Raw genomic sequence first — 11,402 nt, 5'->3', positions numbered from 1 at the left:
ATTTCAAAAGAACAAAACGAGGCCTAGTATGAAATCGGTCTTCTTTCTTGCTTCAATCACATTGACTTAGAAAGAGAAGGACCCTAGTCATATTCCAACCCTAAAAAATGACTACTTTTGAATTCATCGATAAGTACCTAATATAAAATGCATTCATGAATGAGTCAATACACGACACAAAATGACTAATATTGATTACACGATTGAGTTAGATAAGCACATCACATATGGGCTGTGCTTATCTAACAACTCCATATCTTTTGACAATTTTTTTTCTTCTTTTATATTAGAATGAAGCTATAGTTAAACCCATATGGGGTGGATCGCCCACCCCACATTATTTGTGTCGGACACTGGATTGGTAATGTGCGAGACACTGGGCTGGCAATATGAACTAGTGATCCAAAACATTTAATTTTTTAAAAAATTATTGGTCATGGCCATGACTAGTAAATTATTGGCCTCGGCCAATTCCTCGTTTGAATTAGTGATTCCAAATCCATATTCGGGTTTTAAAACACCAATATAAATAGGGGTGGCAACGGGTCGGGTCGGGTCTGAGTCTGGCTGGATCCGACCAAAAAAATAAAATATTTATATATTTAACTATATTTAAATATATGTAATATATTGAAACCCAAAAATTATTAATGGACCCGGACCCAATCGGACACAAACCTAGACTCAGACCTGAGTAATATTTGGGGTCTAAGATTTGGACCCACACCCAACCCGCCGGGTCGAATTTTTAGACTCATACCCCGACTCAAGGGTATACCACTAGGGTCCCGGGGTAGGTCCAGGTCAATTGCCACCCTACATGCTCGATTGGAAAATGGTAAGGAGGCTAAGGGGACTAGTTTTACATTTTACAATGTACTCTCCCGGGATCACGAAATCTTTTGGCTTTAATTGCAGCTATCATTAATCGGCAGTAGGCTCTGTTTTCCTGGCTCTCTCTCATCAAAAGAGTTGCTCTCTTTCTCTACCCCTCTCACTCTGCTAAATCTCTATCTCTTTCGGAACCCTAGCCTGAATCTTCTCTTCCATAACTCTCTTTCTCTAATGCTTTGCAAACCTCTCTCTTTTCAAGTCAATTTTCGAAACCCTAATAGATACCAAACCCAACTTCTCGTCCATTTTCTTGTGAAATGAAGATGAAAACTCTATGGTTATTTGAATTGAATCAATATTTATTCTGATTTGGAGAGAACCTTGACCAATGTAGTGATGGAAACTAGACAGAGAGGGACACCTCGAATTTGTGAACGCGGTTTATTCAATTCTTTGATATGGAATTGGGAGAATGGATTTTTTTTTGTTTAGTTTACAATTGAAGGTTTTATCTTTTTGGTTAGTTTACAATTGAATTTCCGTTAAGTGAAAGGTTCTAAAGGCCTCTAATGGCCTGTGAGCTCAACCATAGGCTAGGCTCGTCAAATGGAGAGGAAGTCGTCTTTTGATATGGGGCAGTGTTATTTTAGCGTCAATTGCGCAGGGCATGTGTCGGGGTTAGATTCTTTGGCTATGGTGGAAGCCGAAGGCCCGAGCCTCAAGCCTTTCGGGATTTTAACGGCCTTTTGGAATCGTCTTTTTTACTCCACATTTGACATATATTTTTCATCAGACTATAAGAGATTAATCTTCGACAGTAGGTAATGATAAATTCTTAGTTTGGTTCCACATCTAAATATAACCACCCATCTGTTTATACTAGTATGGACTAAATAAAAAACCATGCTTGGATTTTCCCATTTCATAAATGTAAGTTCAATCCATGAAGAATCGACCAGAAACACAGATAAATTATTGTTAAAAAAAAGAAAAAAAGAGAGAGAAAACACTTCAGTTACCTCAAAAAACCATGTTTGTGCAAGACAAACTTCCTTCCATTCTCAACAATAAATACCAAAATTTTCACCATCAAAAGCATCTCAAATTCCTTCCATTCTCAACAATAAATACCAAAATTTTCACCATCAAAAGCATCTCCCCATAATGATAAACAAACAAACAATACTCCAATAATGGATACCAAAAACGCCACAAATGAACCCCAAAATCCAAAATTAAATCCACTCAAAATAAATTTCATTAATAGAAAAAAGGAAGCGGAAAAGGGGAAAAAAAGATAAAGGTTACTGTAGAACGAGGCCAATAGCAACAGGGCTTCACGGAGATTGGGCTTGAAGATGATCTAATTTTATGACTTCACGATAAGAAAAAAAAGAAAAATATGAACAAGGTTCACAAGTTAAGAGAGAAGAGAGAGAGAACTCGAGAAGGCTGGGGATGAGAGAGTGTGTTCTTGCTGGGACTTTTGATGTGGGTATTTTGAGTGAGTGAGAGAGAGAAGGCTACAGTATGAGCGAGAAGGTCTACGTTTGTTTTGCTTTGTTTTGTTCTGTTTTTTTTTTTTTTTGTTTTTTTTTTTTTTTGTTTTTTTTTTTGTTTGAAGACAAGCCTTATCCGTTTTTTTCAAATAGATTAGGAGGGAAAATTGTTTCATGTGGCCTGGACCGCATGACTACGTATGCGGTCCAAATTCTTATTAGAATTATTATTTATAGTTTTAAAAATTTATTTATTTATTCATATTCATGATCTTCAAGTTAAAGATTACACGTCTTTAAAATTTTAGTCTTAAAATCCATCTCAAAAATAGATTTATTAAGAGACATGCATTTCTACATATGCGGGCTTGGCTGCATAGAAAACAAGGTTAGCTTTTTTTTTTTGCAGGCATTAGTGGAGTAGTGTAGCAAATGGAAACCACAATATGATAACTAAGGTATGAGGTGCTACCATCACGACCCTAGCCTTTTTCTCAAAAAAAATGCTTACACAAATCTTCCCCAAACGAAACGTTTTTAAAAGTGGGATCTAGTTTCTATGTGGAGAAAGCCCACATACGTAGAAATGCGGGCCTCTTACTAAATCTATTTGTGTTAACTATCATCTAAGAGAGATGTTAAAGTTCAGTGGTGAAGTAGGAGCACATGTCATTTTGTTCTTCAATTCATTTGAATTATGTGATAATAGTTTTATTTTTTATTTACTGTGATGGCGTATAGGAGTTTGTTTTCTTACAAGCATAAAGAAATTGCAGTTGTAACAGTGTGAACCTTATCGCCAACTCCTGCAGGAGTGTACTATTCATTTGCTCCCTCCGTCAAGCAAGACACGTACTACGGAAACTTGCAAATTTTGGGGATGTAATCCCTACAACCCTTAGACTAATATTGGTAAAATTATTCTGAAATAAACTCTCTATGCATTAAGAAAGCAAATGCCTCGAGATTGAATAGAAGCCGTCCAATTTTTGAAGGACTAAATATAATTGTCAAAAAACTCAAAATTCAAATTTTATCATTTTAAAAAAATTATCTAGTAATTTTTATGCGGTTCCAAAAATTTTGTGACTAAAAAGATCCTCCTAAACAGGTGTTTTCAATGAATGTATGGACATTGTGTGGTTTGTAAAATTTTAAGACTAAAAAGAGCCTCCTAAATCGCATTGTCCTAACCAACGTGTGTATAAAGCTAACGAAAATTAAGTACAAGAAGGTCATGGTTACTTTTAATACATGGAGGTTAAAGTTACTTTGGTCTATAAGATTTTGAATTAGGTGGTTGTAAATGTGTTATTGATTAGACTAAAAGTTAAGAAAAACATATCAAATTTTACGACATATTCTAAGCCATCCAATTTGAAATCTAATGTTTAGGAGTTAGCCATCCAATTTGAAATCTAATGTCTAGGAGTGATTGTAACGTCCTTGTAACAATGGTAACTGGTGTAATACTATACAATCACATTTCTAAATAACTTTTCTTGTATGTATTTCTGATGAATCCTTTAGTAAAGTTGCAGATCCGTCCACATAACCTTTTGTGTGAGAAAAATGTCATGAGAGAAAGCAAGAGGGAGAGAGAAGCACCTTAAGGCATATGCATTGCTGATGTAACATATACCCCCTTTATAAAATTATATCCCAAATAATGCCTTAGTCCTATGAAAAGCCTATGGAATCCCCAATATTAAATTTAAAAAAACCAGAAGAAAAAAACAAAACAAAACGTTTTAACCTCCTCATTACCTTTTCAATTGTCCAAATTATAGCATTTATCCTTCTTTTTCTTCTTAATCACGTTGTTATCTAAATCTTGGAAAACTCTACCTCTCTTTCTCTCTTCTTTACACGTGAACCTCTTCCTCTTTCTCTAGCAACCTTCCCTGTCCTCACAAGTACATTACAAGAGGCATCACACACTTCATTCATACAATGAGGTCATTAGAAAAAAGAAGAAGAGTAAATATAATAATTTGTATAATAGAAAAAGCAAAGAAGAAGGTTAAGCGAGTTTTTTCTTGTTTTTTTAATAACTTGGGAGATTTTATGGGCTTTTTTTTATATGGCGAGGGGGTTATTTACGATAATAGCTTTAGGAAAGGGGCTATACGTCTTTCACCCTGTAATGTAATGGGTGCGGTTTGGATAGAGCCTAGGCTCTAAACAATCAAATTAGAGCCTACCTTCAAATAGTGTCGAGAAATGTAGTTTTAATATTGGAAATCTTTGTGATAGCCTTAAAATATATTTTCATATTTATTTATAAAGTTTAAAGCTTAAAGAATAGTATATATCAATATATCTATGAAAACTTGAAAATCTTGTATACAAAACGCTATTTCCAAAACTTGAAATCCATTTTTTTTCTCATGACCATACATCTTGATGTGATGATGATCGATTTGAAGATATTTGGACATCAAAACAACCTCTTCTAGTGAAATTTTTGCGGTAGGCTCAAATTCGATTGTTTAGAGACTCGGCTCTATACAAACTTTTCCCAAATGTAATAGACCCTAATATTCTCATTATTTCTTCTTCCAAAGAATTGATTTTCCTTCCAACTCTTCAACTCGAGCTTGTATATCTACCAGCTAACTTCCAATGGAACCATACTTCAATTCGAGCTTGTATAATTTTACAAGCAACTTCCAACAGAACCATCAATACTAGCAGGGAATGTATATAATAAGACCTTTTAAGTCACAATCATTATCCGGCAGTCCATAAACTCACATGCAGAGGTCCCTTAATAATTTATTTTGAAATAGAATTTGATCATAATTTTCAAGGAATATATAATTTTTAACATGGAGATTATTAATATGTGAAAATAAATAAATTTTAAAAACTAAAAATGATATTTTTTGGAAAAAATATTTGAACTGTTGATTTTACTTTTTCTTTGAAGAACTATTATTTACAAGAGCTGGTTTTGGTGGATGGTGTAGTATCTAAGCCCACATAGTAGACGAACCAAACAATTTTCCTTATCCAATAGATGTAACATATGGTACCATCAATCGGGTACAAAATCCAAAATATATTTTCTTAAACTATGTGACAAACTTTAAGTTGTCAAATCTCAAATCCAATGGATAAAAATAATTATGACCTCCTTGTACAAAAAATAAATAACCTTATAATATTCAATCACATACTAAAAACATACCAGCTTAAATATCAATCACGTGAGCCTTACCAGATTTACATTCATCCACGATTAGTTATTCCAAGAGAAAGTTTCCCATGATCAATTTTGCTAAGTTCTCAACGCTACTCTATGGTCTTCAGTTTATTAAGTATAGAAATATGGGAAATTTGATTACGGTGGAAGGCGATTCGCTTAATGAGATTAAGTGGTGCAAGCTGGAGCAGAATCCGTTAGATATTGCGATGCATTTGGAGACAACTAAGGAATTTGCCGGAGTTGTTAACCTTGACCTTTGAACATGTCTACAGGGAGTCCAACATGTTAGCTGATGGCTTAGCCAAGCGAGGTGTCTCGCTTGACTCTATCTCTATTGTCTTAATTTGATTTGCATTAATAAAATTTGATAACTTCAGTCCAAAAAAAAAAAGTTTCCCATGATCCATATCGTTATAAGAAACCCATGGCTGGAAATGCTATCACCGTCCAATCAATTTATGACATGACCCAGGTGATAAACCGTTCTCTTTTCATCACTGTCCATCATTTGATTGGAGGGTGATAACACTGATGGCCACAAGATTCCCATAATCAGAGGATATCAGGGTGCAATACCTTCCTTTTTTTTCTTCAAGCCATTCTTGCTATGGCTTAACTAGAAATGAACCACATTGTTCCATAGAGAATGAAAGACTCCCTAAATGAAACACAAGAGAGGTTTTCACTTCCTTAGTTATGCCTTAGGAAATTACCAATATATATATATATATATATATATATATATATCCAAAACAATATCTATCCAAATACCAACCCATATCCATATAGTTCCTACAAACAACACACACTCAAACCAATCCTCTCTCTATCTCCCTTTCTCTCTCTTAATCATATGGGATCTGCATGTATGCTGCATCGCACATAAAGGTACATCAGCATACATGCCCGCAAGCATGCACCGGATGCACTCGAGCACTGTAAAGAGGTATCCAAACGCGACGGCTGTTCAAAAGTGCATCCCTATCTTTCCCCAGTACATCGACAACAGCAGCCAACGACTAACTGTTGCGACCACCTGAAAAGCAATCTCAAGCAACATCCCCAACACCACATGGAACCTAAAGAAGTGAGGCCATTCCTTTCGCCACACAACACCCAAACAAGCGACGACAAAATGGAACATCAAGAACCAACCAGGTAGTCTCTCTATTGACCCAAGAAATGGGAAGGTGAGAAACTCGAAGTCCTCTAAGAAGGGGTGAAGATTATAGGCGGGTTAGCATACATCCAAGTTTTAGGGAGGGGCTTTAGGTATGGAAGGCAGGCAAGGGTTCGCCACCACCACTTGGGCTTTTTGGTCATTGGGAGGTAATGGTAGGAGGAGCGGACATCCTTTGAGGCCCTTGGCCCCATTCGCTTGAGCCTATAACGTGTAGAGAGGGAGGGAAGCCGGTGAAGGAAGAAAAGAGAGGGGATAGTGCTTGCAAGGCTGCCGTTCGAGCCACATATCAAGGGAGAGGAGGAAGTCGAGAGGTGGGCACTTGCGCAAAAGCAAATCCTATTTTTCCATGAATATTGCGAACATTGATTTAAGTTTCAACTAGCTAAGCTTTTCTTAAGGGTTATAAACAATGAGAAGATTTAAGTTTCAAATAGAGAGAAGATAAAATGGATAAAAGAGAGGATTAATGAATATTGAACTCATTGATCAAACTTCCAAATAGTGAGAAGATTGCTGGAAATTTCACATGACCAACCAAAATAATGCAAAATTGTGCTTTATTTTTTCATGTTTATTGATTCTTGTAGAGACAAATCAAAATTCGGTATATGATGAAACATAGGAAAGGGATTAAAGGCAAGCTACAATTGAATGATTATGCAGAATTGATCAATACAGACATGGAAAAATTTCTAGTAGTAGTCCGATAAATATGGGCACCACTAAGCTTCTATACTCAAGCCATTATAAGGTGACAAATAGTGTCTTCAATTGTCACTACCTGAAAGTTTCACAAAAAACACAGAAATTTTAAGAACATGTTGAAATTGATAGGTTTGTTTTTTTTTAACTTATTTGTCATTTTGCTCAGGTTGCCTAGTTGAGTTGTCTCTGGTGAGGGGAAATGCATCAAGCCTTTTCCCGACAAGAGGGTGGTATTTATTATGGTTTTTCCATAGTCCATTTAAGAAAACTACTTTTCGTTACAATTAACCCAAGTCAAAGTCATGATACCAAAGCAAGGTGGTCATGCTATTTTCATCCTAAATAAATACATACATGCATACATACATATATATATATAGAGTGTGTGTGTATGCATGTATGTATGCCGACTTATGGTTTGACTAAGGGTATACGTGGAAGTGGAAGGCTCTAAAACGGCAAGAGGAAGAGCCCAAAGGACATGGATGGACATAGTAAGAAGAGATATAATGACTTATGGTTTGATTGAGGCTATGGCACTTTATAAAGAGGAGTAGTGGAACAGAATTCTTGCAGCTGACTACAAATAGTTGGGATACAACTCAGATGATGATGATGACGACTATGTATGTATAAATGTAAGCAAAAATGACCAAACCATGAACTAGAATGAATTCCTCACAAAGGATACCCCTCCATTTCCTTCTTGACTCTGTTAAAGATGTCGAGTTTTGTAACTTATTGAAGTGATCAGAAAAAATTCAAACAATCAGTGACAAAAAATTATTCCTTGCAAAGAGAAACTTAGAAATTTGAACTTCAAAAAAAAAGAAGAAGGAAACGACAAGAGAAGCATAGAATTTAGCAATTAGTCATTTTACTCAAAGACAAACCAAATAAGCATTTTCATGGGTTTGCATTAACTGTTAAAAGAATAGAAATCTTGGTGTCAAAATCCTCACAAAAATCCAATGTATTCCAATGAGTACAGATGTTAGATTATTACTTCTATCCCATATCTAATTATCATTGCTCATTTCAAAAGAAGTTAAGAAATTTTTAAATAACTAGTAGATACCTCTTGATGGCTGCTGCCTCCATGAAACAATTGGACGCGAAAACACGACACGAGGGAGAGAAACACAAGAAAATCTGTTAACTGCAATTTTGTGGGTCAAACCCTCACAGTAGAAGCTGGGTTTTGCAGATCTACTTTGCAATGCTGAGATTCCACTGCACCATTGTAGAGCCATGACCCTACTCAAAAGCAAAAAACAGATAGTTTTAACAAAACTATAAGAATTAAATCAGAAACACAGCAGAAAGGATATATCATACACTACTATTACTAGCACTCTAGCAGTTAATCCAGTCATATCAACATAAAGCACCCTGTACAATACAATAACACTATAGCATAGAGAAATGAGTGTAGAATACATAAAACCAAATAAAAATATGGAATATGATCATGTGAAACATATAAATCTTACATTGGTCCTAAGTTATAACATAACGTTCTTGAATTTCTCTCAAGTTATTGATAAAAATTTATCATATTCTGTTTGTCCAATAGATAGTTGATTGCTGATTATGCTTAGCACAATCAACATGCAATTTTTCTCTCTCACTCCCTCCCAAATGATAGTCTTTATGTTTGCACTTCCATGAAAAACTAAACTGAATAAGCAAGCTCACAAAACGTGCTTTTTTATATGAATAAGTGCAAGAATAAACAAAAGGTCCAAAATGGTTTCAGATTAATAAGAAAGTTGTATAAAGCATATGACAAGTAAGATATGCTCAGTTACAGTTACAATAAAAAAAGGATCTTGGGCAGAATTTGATTCAACAATTTTGAAATTTGTAAAAAATTTCAAATTGAGTTTTACTTAGTTGTAGATTGAAGAATTCTTATTTGTTCCGTAGGGGTGTTTGATTATGCAATTGACTATTTTTCAAGTTAAACTACTACTCGTTTGATTATCATTTCAAATTGCAATTGGACATGTTTCCCACCAACACAAAAAGAGGGAGAGAAAAGAACAACCCACAAGCACAGCAACAATGAAATAATTGAAAAATAAAGCTCTCAAAATCTTAAACCCTAATCCACAAACCAAACCCTATGTTTTAAAAACTTAAGACCCTAAAATTCCTAAAATCCAGTAGCTCCGTGACCACTAGACCCCATTTCCCAGATCCCATACCCTAATTCATCCAAAACCATGAGACACTGCCCATAAATCATATAGCATACAAGCTCTGAAAATTATGTGTACAATGATGAGAGAGATTAAGCAGAGAGACCAGGAATTTGTAAGTGAAGAACAATGATTTGCTTGTTTTTAGAGAGAGAAGGTCGGATGGAGAAGCTAAGGGGGCATGGGCATTGTGAATGTGAGGCGGGGATTAAAACAAGAGCCATTTTCTTGGTGGTTGAAACCATTCAACAACTTTGCAGCATTAATGTCATCTCTCTCTCTCTCTCTCTCTAACTTGCTCTAAGGCAGTCAGCAAACCTATCACCTCAGTTGGTAGGCTTATAGTTTAACTCAGTTCTGGAGGAGATGGGCTGGGAGGGAGAGTGGAGCAAGTAAGAATGAGGAATGGGATGGGAGAGGGTCATAAAGTTTTCCCAGATAGTTGCAGTGCAGGGTGACCCTGCGTCGTAGTTTTAGTTAAGGGAACTATAAAGTAGGGACAAGTGAGTTCCAAACCATAGTTGATGAATCGCAACCAAATCGAAGATTCTTGCCGTAGGAATCGTTATCTGTACAATAGGAATCGCTAGGAACGAGATTCATAGTTTTTGAGAATCATGTTTTGACTGAAATAGATTCAAGTTTCATCCACATATGGAATCGAGATTCCGTCCTCTTTGGAATCGAGATTTCCATCCCCCTGGAATAGACACTTCAAGAGTCAAGATTCCTTAATATGCGAATTGAGTTTCCAACATCTATGGAATCGAGTTTTTGACATATGTGGAACATAGATATGCTGATATTTCGAATCGTGATTCTAGCATATTTGGAATCAAGTTTTTGAAGTATATGGATCAAAGATCCACGCTAGTTTGAGATCGAGATTTACGATAATATGGACTATGGAATGCATTTGACGACCCCTACCAGGAATCGAGATTTCATTTTTATGGAGAAGGAAGCGACAAGTATATCTTGAGCCTCATCAACTTTAGAACCTATATTGGATGTTTCTTATTAGAAGGTTTCCCAAATTTTAAAGTGATTGTGTTGACTATTGAACTTATGGTCTTTATATACAAAAGACAAGTATTTCTAAATTGTGATTTTGACTTCATTATTATAAAGACAAAATAGGATTATGTCTATGCCATGCTTTTACTTTTAATTGTATCTGTTGTATTTACCAGTTATATTTTAAATTTAAAGTAAAGGCGATCCAGTGACACAAGTAAAATAATGAAATCCTGCAACCACTAGAAGCATTCGAAGGAAGATTTCTACTCCAATTGACGTGGAATCAAGATTTAATCCTTGTTGGAATCTAGATTCGATATATTTGGGAATGTCTACCCACAATTAATGGGTTCAAGTTTCTAAAGATGTATTGGAACGAGATTCTGAAATTAAGGCATCGAGTTTTTTTAGTTCTTCTAAATGGTTTCTAAAGATGTGCTGAATCAAGATTCTGAAATTAAGAAATCGAGTTTACTTGATTTCAAAAAATGGTATCTAAAGATGTGTCGAATCGAGATTTCGAAATAAAGGAATCGAGTTTCCTGGGTTTCAATGGTTTCCGTGGAGATTCCTTAATGGAAACGCGGAATCGGGTTTCGGAACCGGAAGCGCAAGGTCGGTAGAGAGATTCCAGTAACTATGTTCCAAACTGGGGAATGCTATAGTTTAAGGGAAAGTCTGGGACTTTCACCTAGTTTCTCTATTATTAAACGCCCCCTAAATCTTTGGAAAGGGCATTGGAGCTT

The 11,402-nt window shown here is 35.6% G+C and overlaps 1 pseudogene across 1 annotated transcript; it reads right to left on the bottom strand.

Moving 5' to 3' along the window:
* Window positions 1-6,241: 6,241 nt before the first annotated feature.
* LOC105421201 (protein TIC 20-I, chloroplastic-like) lies at window positions 6,242-10,098 on the bottom strand (annotated as a pseudogene). The gene is made up of 3 exons (XR_016058961.1): window positions 9,962-10,098; window positions 8,511-8,689; window positions 6,242-7,063 (listed from the first exon to the last, which is right to left on the bottom strand). The product of XR_016058961.1 is annotated as a protein TIC 20-I, chloroplastic-like (transcript).
* Between the last annotated feature and the right edge of the window lie 1,304 nt (window positions 10,099-11,402).

The sequence above is a fragment of the Amborella trichopoda genome, chromosome 7 (genome assembly GCF_054954075.1).
Source record: "Amborella trichopoda isolate Santa Cruz 75 chromosome 7, AtrichopodaSantaCruz75HAP2 v2.0, whole genome shotgun sequence".
NCBI classification, from domain to species: domain Eukaryota; kingdom Viridiplantae; phylum Streptophyta; class Magnoliopsida; order Amborellales; family Amborellaceae; genus Amborella; species Amborella trichopoda.
Note: the sequence above shows the minus strand (reverse complement) of the source record. Positions and strands in the feature narration are given on the sequence as shown.